The sequence below is a fragment of the Strix aluco genome, chromosome 21 (genome assembly GCF_031877795.1).
Source record: "Strix aluco isolate bStrAlu1 chromosome 21, bStrAlu1.hap1, whole genome shotgun sequence".
NCBI classification, from domain to species: Eukaryota; Metazoa; Chordata; class Aves; order Strigiformes; family Strigidae; genus Strix; species Strix aluco.
In genome coordinates, this window is record NC_133951.1 from 14,349,728 (window position 1) to 14,373,020 (window position 23,293).

A 23,293-nucleotide genomic window follows, 5' to 3' on the forward strand; every position below is an offset into this window, starting at 1 on the left:
ACTCTGACGTTTTGCTACTGAGTAGACGTGGGTAGGGGAGAGCCGGGTATTGAATCGGGTGATAGGCAAGAGAAGCAATCTCTGGGAGGCCATCAATTTGGATTAAGCTTTGTGGACTGGGATGTAGGGTAATCACCATCCTTCATTTCGGAGAGGTAAGAAACAAGTCGGCTTCTTTATGGATCATTATAGCTGCAGCAGGAATTGCTTCCACCCCGGCCATGGGCACGCGTCCCTGCTGGGCCCAAAGTGGTGGAGGAGGGTGTAAAGCTGAAGGAGTGACTGGCTGCAGCAGAGGACGCCGGGGCGAGCGTGGCTTTGGAGGCGTGAGCCGGGCACTGGCCTCGCTGTGGGGCTGGGTGCTGCCGCCAATTCCTTCCCGGCTGGGACCACCCTGTGCAGGGGCTCCCCCCCTCCCTCCCTCGCTCCCGGTGCTGGAGCCGGTTGAGGCGAGGTGGGCAGCGGGTGCCTGGGCTGGTGGGAGTCTATGGGGCAGCAAACCCCCTCCCTGCTCCCCAGGAAACCCGTGTCCGGACCAGGGTGGGATCCCGTCTGCTCTTCCTGCGGTGCCCCTGGCATCTGCCGGCGGCGAGTCCCGCGTGGGGCCAGAGCTCGGCGTCGTCCTGCGGCGCAGCATCCCCCGCTCTGCAGCCCTGCGACGGCAGGAGCTGCGACGGCAGGAGCTGCGGAGCCTCTCCCCGTGCCAGCAGCGCTCCCCAGGCACCCTCCTCCCGCCGCCCGCGCCCGCCCGCACGCAGCCACCCAGAAAAGGCTCAGCCCCGCGAGCAGGGGGGAGAGGAGGAGTGATGAAATGGAAATGGGGCAGCGGTCTGAGGCGGGGGAGTGCGGGTGTGAAGCCTGAACCAGCCGAGCTGAGCTGGTGGGGCTGGTGCAGCTGGTGCGCTGCCTGCGTGCTGCCTGCACGCTGCCTGTGGCCGCGCTGGGGAGATGCTCGCGGGCCGGTGGGGAGGAGAAATCCGTTTTGGACTCACCGAGCGGAAGGCCTCTCTTCTCTTCCCTTTTGTTTGTACTTTTTTTTTTTTTTTTAATATCTGAGTGCTTCATTTTCCAGAAGCTGTCATTTTACATAAACCTCTCAGCGAGGTACATCCATTCCCACTGCCAAAATCTCCATATCAAACACTTGTAACATGCCGCTGAACTGACAGCCCTGACTATCCGCGCTCTGTGGCTTTACAAAGGGATGCTGCGTCGGTGAAGGATATAAATACACGCATTGAAATGACACGCAGCGCGCTCGCTCTCAGCTCGCTCTCCCCTGCTCTCTTGCTGCCCAGTAAAAATTTATCTGCAGCCTCGGCACAGGCGCCCGCGGCCTTCCCGGCAGCACCGCTGCGCCTGCCCGGCCTCGCTGCAGGCAGAGGGGGGGCCACTGGCCTGCAAAGCACCCGGGTTTGCCTTTTTTTTTTTTTTTTTTTTTTTTTTTTTTTTTTTGAAAAAAAAGGAGCCCCAAAGCAGGCAGCACCCCCAGCTCCCCAGGGATCCTGGTCCAGCCGGGATGCGGCTGTTGGCACCGTCTGCCCGGGGATGTGGCTCCTCTCCCCCTGCCGCAGCGCAGCCGCTGCTTGTTTGCCCTGAGCCCCCCTTGTTTGGGGAGCGGTGGCTCTGCTGTGGCCGGGGTCCCGGGCCAGGAGGGCGAGAGGGGGATCCCCCACTCGGGGAGGTTCAGCAGCACTGGGGCTGCTTGGCTTGAAACTCGCTCTTTGCCTCAAATCCCGTTTTAATGGGAATATGGGGACAGAGAGAGTTAAGCAATCCAACTGCTTTCTCTTCAAAGAAAATTCTTTTCTTCTGGATGAAATTCAAATCCAACCCCAAATCTCTGTTTCTGTGCAAGGGAGAAGGAAGGAAATGCAAAACACGCTCCCCACCCCCCCGAGTCTATCAGTCTTGCAGCTGATGAGCAGAACCGTTCCTGCTTGTCCTGGGATTCCCTCCCTCCTCTTCGGGAAGACGTCGCCGTCGTTGCCCACGGTGTCGGTGTCGTAGCCGCATGCTGCCGGGCCGGCTGCGAGCGCCGCTCGGCTCTTCCGTGGGACGAGACCAGGTTACCCAGGGAGGCAGCGGGGTGCTGGGGCAGGTCGCAGGGGAGCGGGTTCTGCTCAAGGGCCGAGAGCTCCCGCAGCCCCTCACCCCCTCCCCGGGGCCACCTTGTTCCTTCTGCACCCCGACGTGCCGGGGGGGTCTCGTGGCCAGTGCCGACCCCGTGGGGCTTGGGGACATGGGCTGAGGGGCTGTGGGTCGGGGAGGGGCAGCGGCATCGTTAGAGGTTTGGGCTCGAGGGCACTGAGAGGTGGGGAAGCAGCGACTGAAATGGCAGTGAGCGGTGGCAGCAGCCCAGCAGTGGGGGTTCCCTTGGTTTCCCCCCCTCCTGTAGGAACGGGAGCTTCCCACGAGCTGCCTAAAATAGAGAGAAACTGCCTGTGCCGGCAGCAGGGCCAGGGCGTGAGGCAGGATTGGTGCCTGGCCCCACTCCTGTGACCTGTGGGGGCACCCCCTGCCCCCCCCCCCGCACCCCCTCCCAACTGCCTTAACCTCGCTTCGTCGCAGCCTCTCGGGAGGGGGGGTCGGGGCGAGCTCCCCCCATGCTGGTGGCTCGATCCTTCCTCCGACCCTGCTACTGGAGCAAACTGGGAGCAAAACCCCGCGGGCCGTGGGGGCTCCGTGGGCTGCGCCTCTGGGGCTGCGTCGCTCCGCGGGGCTTTCCCTTCCCAGCGGAGCGCGGCCGGGCGCTGGCCGGTGCCGGGGGCTTCTACCGGCCGAGCACGTCCCCCGTCGCTTGTGAGGCTGCGCTCGGAGGTCTCTGCTGCTCTTACAGACAGGAACCTTGACGTGGGAAATATGAGAGTTATTTTTTTTAATGTAATACCATTAAAATGGTTTTTAATTGAGTTCATTTCTGCAAGTTCGATGATAAATTTTTAAGCACCTCAACTTGCAGAGACAGGTCTGCACGCGGCTCCTCCGCTTCTCGTGCGCCAGAAGCTCCAGGACCCGAAATGTTTCTGGGCTGTTGCTGTCTCCGTCCTCAGAAATCCTCTGAGATTTCTGCCCCCCCGCTGAAGGGAAGCTTGGTGTGTGTGGAGGGCTGTGTGTGCCCCCAAAGCTCCCGTCCCCCCCAGCTCTGCTGCCCGGGCAGGAGCAGCCCTCCTTGGGCCGGGGGGCCGCGGCAGTGCGAGCTGCGATGCCGATGCCACCCGCTGCCCGCGCTGGCAGGTGCCCCCAGGCCTCGCGTCCCCGCACCGCGTGTTTTAGAGGAGAGAAGTGCCCCCGGCTGACGATGCTCCTGGGAGCCCGGGCAGCGCCGGGGTGCTGGGGCGGGCACTGCTGGGGGTTGTACTGTCCCTGGGGGGCTGTTGCACCCGCTGGGTGCTCGCTGTGGGCTCAGGGCATCGCTGCGGCCGAGGGCTGGGATTCCCTTTTCCCGTGTTGGGGGAAACCATCCAGGCTTGGCCCCTGGCTCCAGCGCGAGGCTCAGCCCCGAGCCCCGTCTCTGCCCTGAGGGAGGGGTGACCCTTCATCCTGGCACCGGGAGCCAGCCCGGAGCTGGGACGGGCACGCGGCTGAGCCCTCCCCAGGCCGATGCACTGACGCTTCGGGGGGCCCAGCTGTAAAACCGGGGAGCGCCGCTGCAGGGCAGGGGCTCACCTGGCCAGAGCGGGTCCAGCTCCGTGCTTGCTGCCGGCGGCTGGCCCGGCACCACTCCGCTGGCAGGGAAATTCCTGTTTTCTGATTTCCCCGGGCAGGGCTGGCTGGGATGCACCCGCCGAGGAGGTGCAGAGCACAAAATGCTGAGTGGTTTGAGATGGGGCCCTTTGGTCCATGGCTGTGCCGTGGGGCAGGGTCCTCTTGGCCGTCAGTAGGTCTGGGGGTGCTGTAGGTCCAGAGGGGTTTGGCTGAGAGATGAGCGCTGACTCCAGAGCTGCTCCTGGCTGTTGCCCCCCTCCGTTCTCCTCGCCGTGGTGGTGTGTGGGCCGGCTGTGGGGTACGTGCACGGCCCGTGACGCTGGGTTCGCCCGTCTGCTGCTGGTGGGGAGGTGGGAGCTGGGGAGATGCTTTGGGTAACAGCATCGCCCTTGGCTCCATCCCCTTGCCGGCCCCTGTCCCAGCGTTGCCTCCAGGTTCCCCCTTCCCCTCTTTATCCAGAGGCTTCTCCCTTCCTGCTGGAGCGCTGGCGTGGGGAGGGGGAGCTGGAGCTGGGCAGAGGGGTCGGCTGGGCTCCCGCTGTGAGCGATGGAGGGAGGACGGTCTCTGCAGGCAAAGTTCATGAACGTTCATCACTGGCGATGGGAAGTTTTTGTACGTGCTGATTAACTGCCTCCCTCTGATGTGACATGGCAAGATAAAATATGAGCGACTGCATTCTTTGACTTAAAACTTAATTAAAACTATATATCAAAAACGTAAGACCCTAGGCTTAATAAAACCTGATAAAATTATACTAATACACTTCAATTTCAATCCAAGGCTCCCTGATGGAAGAGCGTGAGAGGCTGAACCCATAACTAGATTAGAAACACCTCCTATGCAATATTTATAGTGCTGTCCTGCTTGAGATGCATGGCCTCCGAGGAAGACTCTGGCACTGTGATGAAGAGGAGTTGTCAGCCCAGCTTACACGTAAATAGGAGAGAGGGCGAGATCCTACAGGCGTGCTCCTGCCCCGGGGAGAGCGAGCTCAAGGTGGGGGGGATGCTGCTCCCCGCCATGCCGCTGTGCCCTGGGGGTGCCTCCGCACCCCGGCGCTGCCGCAGTCCCCGTCTGCGCTGCCAGCGGCCCAGCAGCCGTTTGTTGGGTGGAGGGAGAGGTCGTGAGCTCCGGCGGGTGGGTTCTGCCCGCGAGCTCCTGGCAGCTGCCGGTAGCTGTTGGCCGCTTTGCCTTTACGGGGTGATTTATTGGGTAAGATGCTGCACGTTGGATTAGAAACTTAGAGCCAGAGCCCTGCGATTAGGAGCGGAGCGCAGAAAACAAGCCTGTTTGTTAGTTCACTGTGCAGGAGGCCGTCCCGGCGGGGGAGGCAGCGGTCGAGCTGCTGGGGGGTGATTTGGGGTGGAGGTGCCCCTCTGCTCCCTCCCCTCCAGGCAGAGATCAGCAGCCGCACCCAGTCCTCTGCGCGGTTCCCCCGGGCAGAGCCCGGAGCATCCCCACTGCTGGAAGTGCTCGCTCAGCCTTTCCCTGCTGGCCCCATGGCCCCAGAATTTCTCTTTTGGGCAGAAATATCCCAGGTTTGTGTCTGTGGAGGGGTTTGTGCCCGGCGTGGGCATCACCCCGCGCTGTTGGCTGAGGTTTGGGGTTACCGGCGGGGCCCGGCGTGGCTCAGGCGGCTGCAGTGCCACCTCGCCCTGGTGACGCGGAACGCGGCTCTGGGAGACTGCTAATGTGGAGCATAAATCCTGCTGGAGACAGGGTAGGTCAGAGGAGGGAGGCAGGACCGGTAAAGCATCGCGGTCAATGAGATTCTGTCCTTAGTGGAGAAACCGGGGTCTAATTACAGAGCGAAGGGAAAACCCGCAGCGATGCTTTCCCGGGGCGGGCGGCCGTGGGAGCGCTGCCCTGCCCCTGCCCCGCTGCCCACCGGCCCCGCGGCATCGCCTGGCGCTGCCTCTGCGTCCCTCGCTGCCAGCCGCGGGTTTCGGGGGCCGAGGCCGCTGTCGGATGCGTTTGGGTGCAGCCTGGGTGCTCTCGGGGTTCGCAGCCAGCGGAGCCGGGGTGTTGCTGCTGCTTTCGGTTCCGGGGTGAGCCAGAGCTGTCTGTGGGGCTGGGGGTGCAGCCAAGGGCTGCTGGCACCAGAGGGCTCCGTGCCCATCTCCCATGCCCGGGGACCTCCCCTCCCCTCCTCTTCCTCCCCTCCGCTCCCTTCCCGGTGACCGGGCGCGGGTCTCCAGGGAGCACCGACACGGGTTGGTGTTTCTCCTCCAGCAGCAAGTTGTCCAGCTCGACCCCGGGCCCCGGAGCGGGGGGCGAAGTGGCTGCTGGGCTGTCGGGGAGCCCCTTCCCAGGCAGGAGGGGACCTGGCGGGCAGCAGCAGGTCCCCTTGGCCCCACCCCGGATCCCTGGGGAGCTGGAAGTAAGGGCAGAGCAAAAGGAGAAGGGATGGGTGTTTGGGAGCCGGTGCCCGTCTCTGCCCGCGCCGGGTTTGCTCCTCGCGCCGTCCCTCTCCGCAGCCCCGCGCGGGGACGGCCGCGCACGGTGCTCCGTGGAGCTGTATTTTCAGAGACTGCGGGGGATGTCGTGTGTGTAAAATTAGCACTGCCTTGTTAGTCCTTTTCAGGCTAATTCGGAGTGAAATGCTTTAGCAGTGGTGGGCTGATTCTATCAGGAGAACAAGAACTAATTAAATTCACTCTGACCATCAAGCAGTGAATTATTTATACCCAGACAGATGCAATCTAATCTCTAGCATCCAGCCCCACTGAACTTGCAGCCTCCTTGGTTCAGGGTGAGGAGCAGATTAAATGTGCAGGGGGGCAAGAAGGGCTGGGGGAGGCAAATTTGGTTTTGCTTCTGGTGCCAGCGCTGCGGTGGGACCCCTCGGCTGGCACCGTGGCCCCTGGCCCTGCTGGGGGGACTGCGGGGGTGGGACCGGGGGGGTGGGGGTCAGCTGGAAGAAGAGACGGGGTGTCCCCCAAGAGCTGCTCGTGTTCCTCCATCTTGGGGGGGTGGCATCGCACCCGCACTGTTGGCCGGGGAGGTGGCAGGGCGAGTGCTGCCCTTTGCCAATGTCAGCCGGGAGGTGCAGGAGTCCTCCTCCTCCTCCTCCTCCTCCTCCTCCTCCTCCTCCTCCTCCTCCTCCTCCTCCTCCTCCTCCTCCTCCTCCTGGGAGGAAGGCCGAGCACCGTGCAGAGGTGAGGGCAGGTTTCCTGCTGCCGTGTCTCGGTCCCTGCGCCGCCGTGCGATCTCCATCGCTCCCCTCCCCGTGTCTCCCCCAGGCCCAGCGGCCGCAGGCAGCTCATCTCGGGGCAGATATGAACTGTTATCATCTCCTTAAGGATTTATTTTTTTGGTTATCTGACCCCGGTGTCTGATTAGATCATTCCTGCATCTCAGTGGTAACATGAGCTTTGGCTGCTTAAAAGCTGCAGTTCACTCTAATTACTATTGAGCCGAGATCCCTCCTCTTCCCTCGAGTCGAAAGGAAAGAGTGAAAAATCATTTGCTGATCCTTCGGGGGTTGTAAAGGATTCCGGCAACCTGGGAAACTGCTCCGGTTGGGGCTGGGTAAAATAGTGTGTTAAAAGTGATCTGGCCATTGTTTGTATTAGAGGGACACAAGGAACTAATTGCGGAGCAGCCAACAGCACGTGGCAGGGATGGTCCTCGCCTTCGCGGGGAAGATCTCCATCCTGGCCTTGGGCAGGTGCGGTGTTGGGGGGACTGGTTTAACTGGTGGGAGCGCTGCTCCATCCAGGGCAGAGCAGCTGGGAAGGCGTCGGGGCACCGAGGAGCTGGGCAGGATGAGCAGGATTAGGGTCTCCCAGCTGCAGCTCCCGTCAGGCCGGGAGCACCCAGAGCAGCATCAACCCCAGGAGCTGCCCCGCTGTGCCCGCAGCCCCGGGGTGGGGAGGGACGGCTCCTCTGGAGATGATTTGGGGCTCTCTAAGGATAAATTGGCTGTTAACCAGTCTGTGCCCGTGTGGCTGAGTCCCTGCGGGCTCCGGAGGGCCGGCGCAGAGCATTCAGTCATCCTCCCCGATGCGAGCGCACAGGCTCCAGGGCTTGCGGCCTTGTTTGCTTGCAGCGCTCGGTCGCTTTGAACCGATACTTTCCACAACAAATTTATTTTTCCATAATACTGGAGGTAAAGGCGCAGACAAAAGGCTCCGCCAGCGTTCCGCGTCGCAGAGCCCCGTCACTCGCGGGGCGAGCCGGCGCTGTGCTCCGCGCCGCTCCTCCCCGCTGCGCTGCGTTTTGGGACAGTTGAGCCCAAATGGTGTTTGCATTTGCACCGGCGATTAATCTCTGTAGCAGGGGAGGGAACTCCTATTATGAATCAGGCTCATAACTCTCAGCACACATATTTCCAAAGCCCTGTTGAACTATTAATCCTCCCGGCTCCCTGGGGTAGGGAGGATGGAGGGGGAAATGTCACCTTGTGGCAGGAGCACTGTGATAGGCAGCCAAGGCAGCCAGCTCCGTCTTGGAGATGGCTCCTGGTCTCCAGATCACTCCGATGGACCATGTGGCCTCACAATTGATTTAAAAAGGGAAGGAAAAAAAAAAAAAGAGGAGGCAACTGCTTAGCTCTGGTTTTGCTGCTGCTGAGAGGACAGATTTGCCTGCTGGCAGCTATCTGCCATTAAATGGATGAGCTATTCAAGTGTGGGTTATGGATTTAGGATCAGCCTGACTGTGCTGGAGAAGACACACGATGCTGAGCCCAGATGGATGTGTGGTCCGGGGTGGGGGCCCGGGGGGAGCTGACACGCTCTTTGCAGCAGTGGCAGAAGGTGGAATGGAGGAGCCTTCACCAGGAGCAGATAACCTTGCAAAGGGCGAGAAGCTCCTCCAAACTCCTCCATCCGCAGGCGCGGGCGGCTCGGCCCGGTCCCCTCCTGGCTGCGTGTGAGGGAGATGCACGGGGATGGACGGACGGACAGACACACTGCAGCCTCCACGAGCAGGAGGGCTGACAGCAGAGCGGGGAAAGCGAGCCCGGGGTTTGGCTCGTGGCTGAATTGGGTAACAGGAGGTTGATTAAACAGGCTCCGCTGGGAGGAAGGAATTGGGAATTTCCCTCTGGGCTTGGTGAAATTGGCTGGAGGGGACCAGGGGCTGGTGGAGGAGAGGGGCTTGGATGCGCCAGGTGATGGGGCCGGGGCTGCTTCATCTCTGTGACCTACTGCGCCGCAGTGCAAACCCACTGTGGAGCCGAGCGGGCAAGGGCGAGCTCCCGGCGAGCTCCCGGCTTCCTCAGCGCCCCTTGCCCACGGCGAGCGTGTGGTGCCCTCGCAGCCCCTCAGCAGGGCAGTGCTGGCAGCCGGGCATGGGAGCAGCTGGCCACGGCAGCCGGCCAGTGCCACCACCGTCCTTCTGCCCGCTGGGCAGCACCGGGAGAGGGGCTGTGCTTGGCTCGAGCGTTTCAGGGTCTGGGAGCAACTTCCAGGCTGCAAATATCCCTTTCCAGCCCCAAAACTGCCATGAACATCCTTGCTGCTCCGGCGGGCAGCCGACACACGTGGCCCTGGCATCTGTGGGGATGGCAGGGAGCGCGCCAGAGCGTGCTGGAGCGCCGGAGCTGGACCCGCTCCTGACAACCAGCAAGGAGAGGGACCTGATTTTTTGTCACTTGTACATGAGCAGCCAGAAAAGGAGGCCGTAGGAAAGCGTCTCCCTGGAGCTGCTCCAGGTGGGACGGGATGCTGCGTGCTCGCAGCCCGGGGATGCACCCGTGGTCCCGGCGCTGCCGTCGCCGCAGCCCGCGAGCGCTCCCGGAGCTGCTGGGTGGAGCCTGGCCTGGCAGCGCTAGCGCTGTTCAAGAAATGCGAGCATTTTAATTTTTTTTATTTTTATTTTCCATTTTTGACATTGTTCCTCAACCCCTCTATCGTGCTCCTTGTTAAGCTGTTAAATCACTCCATTTATTTAGTACGAGCATTGCTGAGAGCTCATTTTTATCTTGGTGAAAACCAGACTTGCTCATGGGCACATAATGAAATTGTATAAATATACCCTTAGCTGGGAATCTAATTTATTTTTCCTGTTCATTATGGGGTAGAAGGCCATTATGAGATGTATAACTTTTTTTTTCCCAGTGCTGGAATTGAAAGGCTGGTGCGGGCTCTTTTTATACTGATGATTTCGTCCTGATTCAATTTAAAGCTGGTTAGAGCTCAAATACTGTAGCATAATTGACAAAGATCAGTGTGGGTTGTAATGCTAATGTTCGTCTGCGGCTCAGGCAGCAGCGCTGGGCGCAGGCAGGTTGGAAACAGCGGCCGGGTCGTGGCGTGCCCGGGACGGGCGCGGGGAGCGGGGACGAGCCGCCTGGCAGCGGCGCATCCGTGGGCATCCCCGCCGAGCCGGGGGAGCGCGGAGCCCAGCTCGCCCCGTGCCGCGGGGGGCTGCGGTGGCCCGGCCCCGGGGTCAGCAGGACGTGGGTCTGTCCATTTGTCCGTCAGCGGGATTGATTTTTGACTGTATTGATATTGCTATAAAGTCATGTTTATAGAGCTATAATTAAGCGGGGCCATTTAGCAGGCAGTGTTAAGTGCTAAGCAGATTTATGGCACGGTTCAGCCTTCTGCGGTGTTATATTTCACCATGAAGTACACCAGGTTTTTACGCGTTCTGCGATTGTGTTCGTTTGACAGTGATTAGTATAATGGGGGTTTCCGGGGTCGTGTTGCCAAGCTAAGGAAATAGCAATTACAGTCCCGCTGCAGTATCAGCTTAATTGCATCCATTTGCAAGCGACACGAGCCCGGGTGCGCGGGAGCAGCTGGAGGGGTGAGCCCCGGCCCCCCCGCGCCCACCAGCCCCGTCCTGCCCCTGGCCGGGGGACGATGGTCCCTGCGCCGCCGGTTCGTTACGGCAGAAGGAAGAGCATCGCCGCGGCCGCCGGCGCTGGGCTCCGGCACACGCTCGGCTGGAGCGAAGCCACTGGGGTGCCGGTGGATTTGGGGTCCCTGTGCTGGGGGAATGGCGTGGGAGAGCCCATGGGAGTGGGCTTCTCGGTGGGGGGGGCAGCAGCAGGTACCCCGGGGCTCACTCCGCGGCGTGAGTGGAGCACGTATTTCCCCTGTGCTCGGGAGCAGCGTGGCCGGGGGCCAAGAGCGAGCGGATCAGAGGGTGAAAGTGCCACCGGTGAGTTTCCAGCGGTGCAATTAGAGCTGACCTTGTCAGCCTTTCCTTTGAACTCGCTCCCCCGACGGCGTTCCTGAGATCTGGAGATTTACTGGCTCGGCCCTTCGCCATCCTGCTGAGCTGCGGGGAGGTTTTGCAGAACGGTTAATAGAAACCCGGCGAAGGCTGTGAAGGGGCCTTTCCTGAGCACCCGGAATTCCCGGCCCTTCGTAGGGCCTGGGGAGCACCCGGGGGTGTTGGGGAGGGCGAGGGGTGGGAGCAGGGTGGGGACGGACGCCGGTCCCTCACCTGCTGACCGAGAGGCAGCGGAGCATCGCGCGGTGATCCCGCCTCTCCTCGCAAGTGGAGATGGGGTTGGGAAGGGGCACTCTTGCCCTTGCTGTGTGCACTTTCCCAGTTCTCTGCAGGAATCAGATGGACTTTTGCCGACTAAGAGGTGTTAAATGGCTCTAAATACTCTTCACGCTGCAATATCTCCACCACAGCGTTTAATTGAGTGCCACAGAAATGCCTATAAATAAATGTAATATGCCTGTGCCAGTACCCTCCTACAGCATCTCGGAGCTTGCAGGAAAGTCGACAAGTGGCTTGTGCTCAGGCTACGGCTTCTGCCCTCCCCTCTCCACTCCTGCCCTTTTCTTTTTTCCCTTTTTCTCCCATCTGAGAGCAAGGGGACCCAGCCCTATATTGGTGCAGCCCTGCGCTGGCCGGCCCTGCCTGCCCGCTGCCTGCCCGCTGCCTGCCCCTCGGCAAGGCCATGGCTTTTTGCCCAGCTCACAGGTGAACTGTCACTGCCCCCCTGGGCGTGACACTGTCCCCGTCCATGTGACACCTGGTGCCGTGTCCGGCCGCCTGTCCCCAGGTGCAGGGAGCGATGCCATCCCGCCGGGATGCAGGAGTGGGGACAGGGGGTCAGGAGCAGCAGCCTGGTCCCGGCTGCGGTGCCCATGGGGACGGGGCTGGGAAGGTCCTTGCGGGTGTCCCCGCTGCTCCCCTCGTCCCCCTGTGCCGCGTCCCCGGCGCTGGGCCCAGCAGGCGCTCGGGCTGGGTGCTGCACCCTCACAGCCAGCAGCAGTGAGGAGCAGGCACAAGCGTAGGAAATCGGAGAGCAGAGGGAAGGGTACGGAGCATTTTGTGGCTGTTTATGCCGTTGCTGCATCTGTATTTGTGTCCAGATTCCTTTGTGATTGGAGATCCATACACACCAAACCAGAGGGATTTCCCCCCAGGCTGCCTTAAACCCCTGGCAGATCAGACTCAGAGTCCAAGCAGACAAAATGTGTGTGTTGTGCTTTAGCTGTTGCAAAAGGTGCTTTTTTGGTTGCTGGTGTGCAGAGCTGCCTCCTGAGCAGAGCTGCTCAATTCCTTCCACGTTCCCTTCCCCGAGCCTTTATTAGAGAGAATAAACAACCAGCTTAAGGGAAGGGGGAGCGGGCGGCCGGGCGCTCCTTGGCGTGCGGTGCTGCCTGGCACAGCCGCCGCGGGAAGCGTGGGGTGCTGGGGGTGCTGGGGCCATGGGTGCCCCCACTGCCCGGGCCCCATCCCCATTGGAACCCCCCAGGCAGGCTGCTCCATGTGCCCAGGTGGGCGCCGGGGGGACTGTGGGGTCTGTGGGGTCCCTGAGACCCCCGGCACTGGGCGGCTGGCTGACCCCCTCTCGCTGGGAGGGAGCCTTGGGGCCTCACTTAGGATCCTCAGCCAACTGAGATCCCTAAATAGGATGCTCAGACTCGTCATTTGACTGCCTCTTCAGCGCTGATGAGCCACTCTGATGTTACTATTTAAAATCCTAATTGCTTTAATCAGCTCGCCTTTAGCCGCAGCTCAGCCGGCGGAGTCCAGGGCCTGAGAGCTCTCCCGCTCCCCTTCCGCCCGCAGCCCCCCGCGCTCTCCAGGCGCAGCTGCGGCCCCGGCACCGCGCGGGGACCCAGCGTCCCCCGATTCTGGCACCCCGTGGCCCTGCGCCGGCATGTGCCAGTGGTGGGGCTCGGCCACGGGGGTGACAGGCTGGGGATGGCGGTGGGGTGGTGGTGAGGTTGGGGTGGGGTTGGGGTGGCTGCAGAGCTGAGCGCAGGTCTCCTGGGGAGGGGGGGGACAAGGACTTTAACAGATAAGGGGGAGAGGAGCTGCTGTTACCCTGGGCTGAAAGCTGCCAACGCTTTAATGAGCTGGGAATCCCCTGTGCCCTCTCCCGTTGCTCCCTGTGCTCACCTTTAGCACCATTAATTCCCTTCCAGGGTGGAATCACATCCTCTTGTCCGCTGGGACCAAGGACACTCCCTGGCCCTGCTCCCTGTTCCCACGCAGCCTGCGGCCACCCCCAGGAGACGAGGGGCACGTCCCGGCCCGTGGCTGCAGCTTTGCACTGGCAGCTTCTCTGGCGGCGGGGGCCGAGGTGGCAGTGGGGGGGCTGCAGCCAGCCCTGTCCCTGGGTTTGGGACCCTCCAGCCCCCTCCTTGGCTCCTCTGGGCGCAGCCTCGGGGCGTTTCTCCGTCCTGGCCGGCGGTGGGGTGTGGGGGCTTGCAGCAGGGGGGCTCTCCCGGGGCTGCACTGGCAGCCGGCTGTGCTGGGATGGAGGGGAGAGCACCGGATTAAAATAGCGCGGCGGTTCCCCAGCTCGGGAGCCTTGCGGCAGGAGCCGCGCGGTGGAAGGACACCCACGCGGCTGTGCCGAGGAGGAGGAGGAGGAGGAGGATGATGCTGGCTGATCAGCATCAGCTGGGCAGGGGCAGGAGATGAGGAGACCCTAATCTGTGGGTGCGGCGATGGCTGAGGGACCCCCTCCCCGCCTCCACTGCCCTCTCAGTTCTCCTCGGCGGCGAGCAGGCACAGGGTGATCCCCAGCGCCGGTTCCCTTCCTCAGCTTGAGGCTTTGCAGCTGCTAAAAGCCGGGCTGGGCAGGAGGGATGCGTTTGCCCCTTGCCAGGAGGGACCTGGCAGAAGAGGGGTGCGAGGACCGGGGTGCTCCGGGCTGGCCGGGGCTGGCAGCCCGCGGCAGGCTGGGAGGAAATGAGCAGGAAGCCGCCTGCTGCGGCCGGCGATGCCGACTTCCCTGCTGGGGCTGGCGGGCTCTCCGCTGCGGCTCCTCCGCTTGCGCCAAGCCTGGCAGCGTGGAAGGCGTTTGCGGGGGACGGTGCCGGCACCCCGGGCGCCAGCACCAGCTCTCAGAGCCTGGCTGCCCCTCGCCTTCTGCTGTGCCGTAGCTTGGCTTCCCCGGTGCGGTGCAGCCCCTCTGCCAGCGCCAGGCAATCCCCAGCCCTCGTCCCCCTGGGCTCGTGGCTGCTGCAGCCTCCACACCGGTGGCCGTGGGGAGCCGGCCCCCCACCTCCCCTCCGTGCTGGGTTTGGGGGCAGAGCGGTGTCCCCCAGCCCTCGGGGCTCAGTGCCTCGCTCGCCCGGCCCGTGGCACGGCAGCCTGCTCGCCACTGGCCTGCCAGGCGATGAGCCGCCGCAGGGGCCGGATGGGCGACGCGTGGCGGCGGCCCTGGGGCTGTGTTGTCCCAGAACATCCCTGGATGAGCAGAAAACCTCATACAGTGGATTGTACAACTTGCAGCAGACTTCCCGGGGAGCGAGGACATCTCCGCATTTATTCAAGGACATCCCTTCTCAATTAAATCCCGGCATGGGCTAAACAAATGGGCTGCTGAGATCAAAGGGGTTTTTTTTCACTTTTTTTGTTCCAAATCAGTGAAAAGATGCATTGGAGGGAGAGTGGTGTGTTCGGCTTCCATTTGCCTGGTGGGGAGGAGAAACTTCCATTAAATTCACATGAAGGTGTTTGCCTGCATTGATGTAGAAGTGGAGAGTTTTGAAGTGTCGGCTCAGGGGTGATGGCCCCAGGAGGCCACGGTGGCTGTGGGCCAGCTCCTCGCTGTGGGGTTGCCCGTCGTGCGCCCGGAGATGAGCGACCAGTCGCCGCCTCACCTCAGCCTCAGCCTCGACGTGCCAGCACCCACCGGCGCCGTGCTGGGGCCCCTCCGAGCGATGCCCGGTGCCCTCCCGGGTGGCCACGGATCCAGCCCCGGGCCGGGTCCCTGCGGGGCTCGGGGTCAGCCCTGACCCCCTCACCATGGGCTTGGGGGGGTCGACCCCTGCCTGGCCACGTGCCGGGGCTGGAGCCCCCACGTCCCCCCGCTCCGCCTTGGGCTCCTCTCGGGGATTGATGGTGTCGTTAAAGCGTCAGGCTGGCCCGGGGCCGGCCCCGCTGCGGGCCGGGATTTATGGTGGAATCTGCCTCGGCGAAGGTTTTATCGCGGCCGTTAAACAGCCGAGCGTGTGCTGGGGGGGCCGGGGGTGGCTGGGCAGGGACCGGCCTTGTTTACTGCCAGCGCAGTGAGCGTCTGCTCTCACAATCATCGTTAATGACGGGGGTTGCTCTCCTGGGGACCCCTCGGATGGGGGGCAGTGCCGGGATCCCCCCGAGCTACGAGGGATGCGATGGGGTGGGATGGGGTGGGATGGGGTGCTGCAGCTGCACAGGGGCAGAGGGGGCCGACGTGCTGCTCGTTTGGGCAGTGGAGGTGTGAGCTGCCGGTGCTGCCTGCGGCTGGGACCCCCGCGGCTGGGGTGGGCGCTGGGGCTGGGCTGGGCAGGGCAGTTACCGCGGCTGGTGCCGGTGTCGCTGGCGCTGTGCTCCCCATTTTCTGCCGGTGGCCGGGCAGCCACACTATTCCCCCCCACGACCCTCACACCCCAGAGCTGGCTCCTTGGCGTTGCTCTGGCCTTCACCCAGGCTTTGTGCTCTCTCCCCCCGCAGCCCCCGGCAAGCGCCGGAGCCCCCAGGAGACGCAAGGACGTGCGGAGGCAAAGAGCCTGCGCAGCACCTGCCAGCGCAGCAAACCTGGGGGCTGTGGCCGTGCTGGCAGCGGGCACCGTGGCACCGTGCTGGCGGCAGCCCCGAGCCCGCGGACCAGCCCTTCCCGCAGCGGCAGCCCCAGCTCTGCTGCGGGGCGTCAGGCTGCGTTTTCGGGGGTGCAGAGCTCAGCGCCGGCCGGCTGCATCCCCCGAAGCTGTCACGGCGCAGGGGCTGGGCCAACCCCCGGGGGCTGCGGCGGCGTGGGCCTGACCCCCTCCCGCTCCCTCTGTCACGGATCCGTCTGTTAAGAAATCGATCCCTTTGCCACCAGCTCTGTCTCCTTTTTCCTTTTAAATGGTGTCACTCTTCTATTTCCTGGCCTCTCTAATAGATTTTTATATAATCACTACAGTGCACTTTTAAAGAGCGATAGATCACGTTCATTGCTTTTCCCCGTGATTAATTTCCCATAATAGTCCTCTGTAACACCAAGGCAAAGAGAGGAGAGAGAAGAAAACCCCCACATTATCCACTTTGTGCTCAGAGTATAAATGAATTAGATTTAATTTTTGTTTAATTGTTTCCATAGCTCAGCCTCTGCTAACTTTGCAGGATAATTTATTTTGCAGTCTTGGGGAAAAGAGGGGAAGAAAGTCTCTGCAGCCGAGCGGTCTGCCTGTGGATAGTGGTTAATTACAGCTGATAGCCTTATCTGCTTGTAATTACCGGAGTCGCGTGGGGCGCGCTCCCGCTGGCGGCTCCCCTTTGCGCTCCCCAGCTCCATCGGGGGTGAGCAGCGCAGGCTCTGACGCCGTGGCTGCGCCGGGAAGGGCCGAGCGGGGGACGTGGGATGTTCTCGTGCGTTTTCACATCCAAAAAGCGCGGCGGCCCCGGCCAGGGAGCTGCCTGCAGCGGGACCGGGGCTGGGCCGGGCCATCCCCGGGCAGGACGCAGCGGCCAGGGGAGCCGCCAGCGCGGGCAGAGCCGGACGGGGTGAGGAGTTGGGGTGTCCTGGTGCAGGGCTGCCGTGGGCGGTGCCGGGGGGCTGCTGTGGGGCTCCCTTCCCGCTGCCTGGGAGCAGCCCCCATGGCATGGGGGACGATGGGTGCGTTCCCACGGACACCCTGGCCCCACGGCACTGCAGACCCCGAGGTGGGAGCAGGCAGGTGACTTGCATCCTGGGGCGGCAGGTAGCCAGGGCGAGGGGAGTTCTCTCTGGCTACTCAGTTTTTTGGACTGGCTCGTTAAGGGGAAGGTTTGCTGGGGAAGGTGGGAGCTCCCTGCAGCACGGCCCCGGCAGCCGGGGCTCTCCTGGCTTGGTGGAGCCTCGAGCATCCTGCCCCAGAGCCCGGGGAAGGGGCCGGTGCACGTGAGAACAGGCAGGGATCTGGCAGCGTCGCTTCCTGCCCGCACGCAGGGTCCTTGGCTTCCCGGGAATCGTGTCCTGCTTCCCCCTGGCTGGTGCCTGGGCAGGGGCCGTGTGGGCAGCGGGGAGAGGAGGCTCCGGGAATCCCTGCCCAGCGCCCTCCCTTCCGATGGGCCCCGGCGATGCCGCCCGGTCTCGTCCTGCCCCAGCGGGAGCGTGGGAAGAGCAGCGAGGACGGAGCCACCGCACGTCCTGCTCGCCCATTAATCACCGACTGCAGGGGCATCGGGCCCCTGCTTAAAATGCACTGACAGTGCCGAGGTGAGAGCAGGAGCTCGAGAGAGCCTCTGCTAATCTGCTCCCTCGGAGACGGGCTACCTTCGGCCTGTTAATCAGTTGCAGTAATTACAATCCCAACTTTACATGTGGAATGTTAATTAAAGGACGGGACGCAGGGACCTGCAGCCTGGCAGTGAGCAGTGTGCCGGGCAGCGAGGGGTCAGACAGGGCTGGAGGCTGGCGGGGGGCAACGCCTGCACCCCCGGGCTCATCTGCGGGCACTGAGCCGCGGCGAGGCCGGGCAGGGGACTGTGCGTGCCGGCGGTTAGCACTGCCCCTGCCTTGTGCCGCTGGGCTTTCTGCTCCAGAACCGCTGCTTGCCTCTACAGTTTCTCTGCTGATGTGGAGGGTGAGATTTGGTGAGGAAATGGGATATTGCAAATGGAGGTCTGCTGCCCTCCCCGCTGCCTGCCCTGGCTCTGTCCTCCCCGTACCCTCCCTGGTGCCCCTGAGCCTCCCCTTCTCCGGGCTGAGCCCCCCATGGCCCTCTGTGTCTCTGTCCAGTGCTTGGGCTCCAACCATGACCGTGGCCTTCTGCCGGACTCGCTCCAGCGCATCGGTTCCCCCTGCACTGGGGGGCCTGAAGCCGGACACGAGATGCCTTGCAGGGGGCGATGGCGGGGGGGGGCACACAGCCAGCCCTTCCCTCTGCCCCGGCAGCCCAGGGGCAGCTCCGCTCTGGGGACAGGGCTCAGCGTTTTCCTTCCTGGACTTTGTCATCCGCTCCCCGCGATCCCCGGCCTCGTTGCTGGGGAGGGGATCCTCGTCTCCGTCCCGTGCTGGAGCCCTGCGCTGCTTTAGCCCTCAGCAGGACGCTTGTGCCTGTGCTGAGAGCTGGCAGGGGCTGGCACGTGGGCAACCAAACCCCGGGGTGCTGCCTGTCCCCCGGGCAGGGCCCTGCCTCTGCAGAGCCCTGAGCCGCGATGCTTTGGGAAGCAGCTCCGGCTCACTCACGCCGAGCCGCAGTTGTCCCTTCCCCGTCCCCGAGGCACACACAGCGTGTCGTCAGCCCACGGCCCTCCGGCCCGGCTGCGCTGCTGCCCTTGGCTGGGCTCGCCTGGGCCCTGCGGTGCTGCGGGCCCGGGGCTCCGGAGGGGATCTGGGGAGGCCCCGGGGTGGCTGAGAGCCCCGGCGTGAGGCGAGAGCGGATCCCAGGTGGGGGATGCTCCTCGCTCATCCCCGCAGTGTCCCCAGCCCTCATGAGGCACAAGTGTTCTGCGGAGGAGGGATGGGGGGCAGAGCCTGGCTGGCAGCGGCGGAGGTGGGGATCAGCCCCTGCCGCGGCCGGGGGAGTCATTAAAACCCCGGTCAGCAGCAGCCGGGAGCGGCACTGAGCAATCTGCCGGGGCGTTAGTGCCCTGGATTATTGCTGCGAGCAGCTGAAGGAGAGCAGAGAAGAGGCGTGAGCTGAGAGGAATGACAAAGAGGGGAAGGAGAGGAAGAAGCCCTGGAGGAGGAGGAGGCGGGGGGAGGCTGGATCAGTGCCGCAGGCAGCGCGGGGTGCTCCAGCAGCGATGCTTTGCTGTCCCAGCATCTGCCTGGTCCCGCTCCTCGCGCGGGCTGCGCTGTCCTGGCGCGGGTCCTGTTGGCCCCGGCTTGTCCCGTCCAGTGGCAGCCCCCTCCCCTCGGTCCCTGGGGCTCTTGGGCCCCTTTCTTGTGTTGCTTTTGTTTTCCCCACGGGGAGGTGGAGTTGCCAGGTCGCTCACTGTCGCTTTCCCATGGGGTCTTACCCAGGTTCACTAAAGCTCTTCTGTCTCTTCGTCCACGTTGGTCATAAATCTGGGGCTTGTCTCGCCGGGCTCTGGGCTGTTGCCAGTCTTCAGATGATCCGGCTTCTCCAAATGAGGAATGCTTCTCCTGGCATTTCTAACTCCCTCCCCTCACCGGCGGCGTTGGAAAGGGCAGGGGGGAGGACGCGTGCGCTGCGGCAGCCGGCTCCAAAGGCAGCACCGGGAGCTGCACGCCCGCGTGGCAGCCGGGAGGGCTGGCGAGGTGCGGGGCGCCGGCACCGGCGCTTGGGTGGGTGCTGGGGGGTGGCGTCATCCCGCCTGTCCCAGAGGCTTTGCCGCCGAGGAGCCTCGGCAGCATGAACGCCATGCCAAGGTAAGGAAAAAGGGGCCGTGCCGGGCGGGCTGGCCTCCCGCCGCCGTGGCAGAGCTGGGCACTGGTGCTGGCCACGCGCCCACGTTTCGCCGGTGCAGCCGCGCCGGGGCCGCAGCTGGCAGGTGAACCCGGAAAGCTGCTGTAGCTCTGGGAGGAGCAGCGCTGGTGGTCGGTGTTGCTCTGGGAGGAGCCACGTCATGTATTTGCTCCCCAGGTTTGGGAGTGAGGATGGTCCCTCAGGATCTTGCTGGCCCCGGGGTGGCCGGGCTGCAGCTTTGTCCCGTGCTGCCGCAGGCGCCGGACGGAGCACGGGTGCAGTTGGAGCCGCCGGTGTGTCAGGGCTGAGCGTGGCAGCCGTCCTGTGGGTCAGGAGCCCACCTCGAGCCACGGTGAGGGATTCCCAGGTCCCTAGTGCCTGGCCCTGTGGGGTTTCCAGCAGCCGGCCACAGGCAACTTCTCTAAAATATGGCCAGTGAGTGGCCAACGGCGAGGGAAGGGGTTTAAGATCCAGTCATGAGAGGAGGAGTGGGATGGATGTGGTGAACACATCCCAGGTAGCCGAGTGTCACCTTGAGAGCCCGGTGTGTGTGCAGGCAGGGGCAGGGCAGGGGCGCAGGCAGGGCCCTGCCGATGGGCAGGCTGCCGGCGTTGAGAGTGATCACGGGGATGTGGCTTGCAGGGGCTCGGCGCCTTCGGGCTGGGGGCGATGCCAGGCTGCGTGCCACCCCCCCTCTGCTCGCGCTGCGGAGGGCGACGCCGGCAGCGCTCGGGTCCTCCTGCTGCTCCCCACCGGGACAGCGGCATGGTGGGGTCCCAGCCCTTGGCATGGGGACTGAGGGCTGGGGGGGCTCTGCAGGGAGAGGGTGAGGCGGTGGGTGTGCCGGGGGGCTGGCTCAGGTCCTTGTTGCCCACTTGGTTTCTTGCCAGCCTCAGGCGTGGTCTCTCCCTCTTCCTTGTCCTCGCCCCACGGGGCAGGCGGTGCCGCGGGCAGTGAAGCCATGTGATGCTGCCCACAGCTCTCTCAGGGTGATGCCTGTCTGGAGCCCAGCGGAGGCAAGACAGGTCTCCTCTCTCTTGTGTCTTGGATCCTCTGTGTGGTGGCCTTTTGGCTCTGTGGTACCTTCTACCATCTGCCAGGGGCCCTGGCACCGGTGCACTCGACTGACTCTCCTCGCGTGTACCCACTGGCCGTGTGCTCGGAGCCCGGGCAGCCCCTGCTCTGAGCTGCGGGGGTGATGCTCCAGCCCGGGCTCCACCTCGTGCTCTGCCCTCAGCAGAGCCCCCCTGCGTGCTCTGGAGTCGCAGACCCTAGACGGGCAGGAACACCAGAGTTGTCTTTCCATGATTATCCGACTTTCTTTGCATTTGGCTTCAAAGAGCCGCTCCTGATGATATGAGGGAGGCCTGGAGGAGCTCATTGTGTGGACTGTGGCTTTCTGTTACGATCTGCAGATCTGCTGATCCCTCTCTGCTTGACCCCGCCAGCCTCATGAAACAGCCCTTTTCCTCCCTCCCTGGAGCTCCCCGGGTCTGCTCCGTGGCCTCTCCCCCTCGTTCCTCGGGTACCGTTTCGCAGAGGTATTTCAGTCGTGCGGGAGGTGGCTCCTGGAGGTCGCGGTGCTGGTCCCTGAGCTCCCATCGACGGCGATCCCGCTCCAGGCCACCTTCAGCCGGCCGTGCTGGGAAGTGCTGGCGGTTCTCCACGCAGCTCCTTCCTCCTGGCAAAGCCCCAGCTGGATCACCGGCAGAGACACACCGAGGCTTTCTCCGGGCTGCCTCTGCGCGCTCCCCGGCGGGTGGCTGGGTCCCTCCTGCGCCTCCTCAGCGCCCCAGAACCCCTCCCCATGCTGGGGATGGAGCCGGAGCCCCCGCGGGCAGCTCATGAGGGGCACGGCCGTCACCCCGCAGCACCCAGCTTGTTCTGTTCTCTGCCCTCCTGCCCGCTGCCTGCCCCGGGGGCTGCCCTCGGCGGCTGTTGGGACCCTGCGCCGTGAAAACCAGCCTGGCAGAGGGGAGAGGGTTTGGCTGCCACGGCCCATGAGAGCCTGAGCTCTGCCGAGCCCCTTCTTGGGCAAACTCCTCAAAATTGCACTGGGTGATCGCCCCGGCAGGACCGCGGGGCCGTGGGCTGTGGGTACCTGCTGGGAGAGGGATGGGGGGACTGAGATGAGAGGGATGGGGGGACCGAGACGTGGTTCCATCAGCCTCCCACTGGAGCGGGGCCGAGTCGGGGAGCCCGCGGCCGGGCAGGAGGGACTGTGGTGTGCCCAGCTCGGGGCTTTGGGGCTCCTCTCCCTGCGTGGCGTGGACGTGGCACGGCTCCCCCTCCGGTGGGCTGGTGCTGTGGGGTGGGACCTGGTGGCACCGATGGTGTTACATGTGGTAGAGCCCGACCCTGCGCCCTGGGCAGGCCCTTTCTGCAGCAGCACCAGATGCTTTCTGTGCAGTTCGAGTTTTTCCATCTCATTCGTTTTAGGGATTAATTGAAGTGTTTCTCCTCCCTCCCTCCCTCCTTCTCCCCGTTACATACAGCTGCACATGGATTTTAGGGTCGTGCTTGTTTACATCAGTTATATTTACATTAATGGGTGTTTGTTTTAGGAAAAACAGCAGAAATCCCATAAAAACAAATGTTCTTTGTGTCTCACAACCTCTGCAGCTGCCCTGCCGGGGTGGAGGCTCCTGGGGTGGGTTCCCCGGCCAGCCCCTGCCCAGCTGCCCTGACCCACCGCCGTGGGCACGGGGAGCTCTGGGGTGGGGACCGACACACGCGAGGAGCTGCACCCCGAGATGGGCCGGTGGGTTTGGTGGGTTTTAACCCCCCAGTCCCGCGGCAGGAGCAGCCGCTGAGCATTTGCCGGGGATAAACCCCCATCCCGGAGCGGGGCCGCAGCTAAAGCCGGGCTCTGCCGGGGCAGCCAGTGGGTTCGGGCTCTTTCAGCTGGAGGTTGGATGGGGGAGAGCGTTTAAGAAGAAGAAAGAGAAAGGGGAGGGAGGAAGTATAATTATTTTTCCAAATGGCTCTCAGCTGCTGGATGCCTTTAAAGTTCCCTTTGTGTTCCCGCGGGTCAGGCCGGGCAGAGCCTGGCCCGGAGCAGCGCGGCGCCGGCCGCCTTTGTCGGCGTGTCTGCGGTCTCGGTTATTAAGTGGGATACGGAGACCCAGAACCTCAGATCTTCTGTGCGGCTGGTGGGGGAAATAAGCAGAGCTGCCTTATCACGCTCATTTAACTGGTTAATACATCTTCAGAGCAAATAATGCAGTCTGTGGGTGAATTGCTTAACCAACCTCATTACTATTGTGCATTTAGCAGCTTGGAGGAAGATAATACCTTTCAGGTTTGACCCAATTTTAGTTTTTGTTGTCATAACCATGGAAAATCGACCTTCAGAGACCCTCAGCAGTGAGCCTGAATAGGAAGTGATTTACAGCAAAAGTGCTGTGCAGAATACTTAATGCACTTGTGCAGAAAAACAGACTGCAACCGTTGTCCTGGCATCGCTGTCCCCCCGCAGCAGGCGCTGCCCGCGCTCCTGGGCAGGTGCTGCCCGCGCTGCCTGCGCTGCCCATGCGGGCCCCGGTGGAGGCGGGTGGTGGAGCATCTCGCAGCCACTGCGCTGCCTCGGGGTGTCAGGGGGCGAATGAGAAGGTGCTGACGTTCCTACCTGCAAAATTGAAAACAAAATTGCAGGAGGACTGTAGAGCTGTGAAGCCCAGGGGGGCTGTGCTCAACCCCTCCGGCTGGCAGGGGGGGCCGGGGGTGGCTCCTGTGGCACTTTCCGGGACCGTTTTCTCTATCCTTTTGTTCAAGATGGTTTCTCCTTCCGTCCGTTGCCTGTCTTTCCCTTCTTTCCTGGCTCTTTT

General features: G+C 63.2%; 1 protein-coding gene across 12 annotated transcripts in view; it reads left to right on the forward strand.

Moving 5' to 3' along the window:
- The window catches only part of RBFOX3 (RNA binding fox-1 homolog 3), a 132,209-nt gene that overhangs the window by 13,493 nt on the left and 95,423 nt on the right, over positions 1-23,293 (forward strand). For 2 of the 12 annotated variants that reach the window (XM_074846860.1, XM_074846857.1), the window contains exon 1: positions 19,232-19,429. The exons of the other annotated variants lie outside the window; for them this stretch is intronic. The gene's annotated coding sequence lies outside the window, so the exon portion shown is untranslated. Of the gene's footprint in view, positions 1-19,231; positions 19,430-23,293 lie in introns of those variants that run through there. 12 annotated transcript variants of the gene reach the window in all.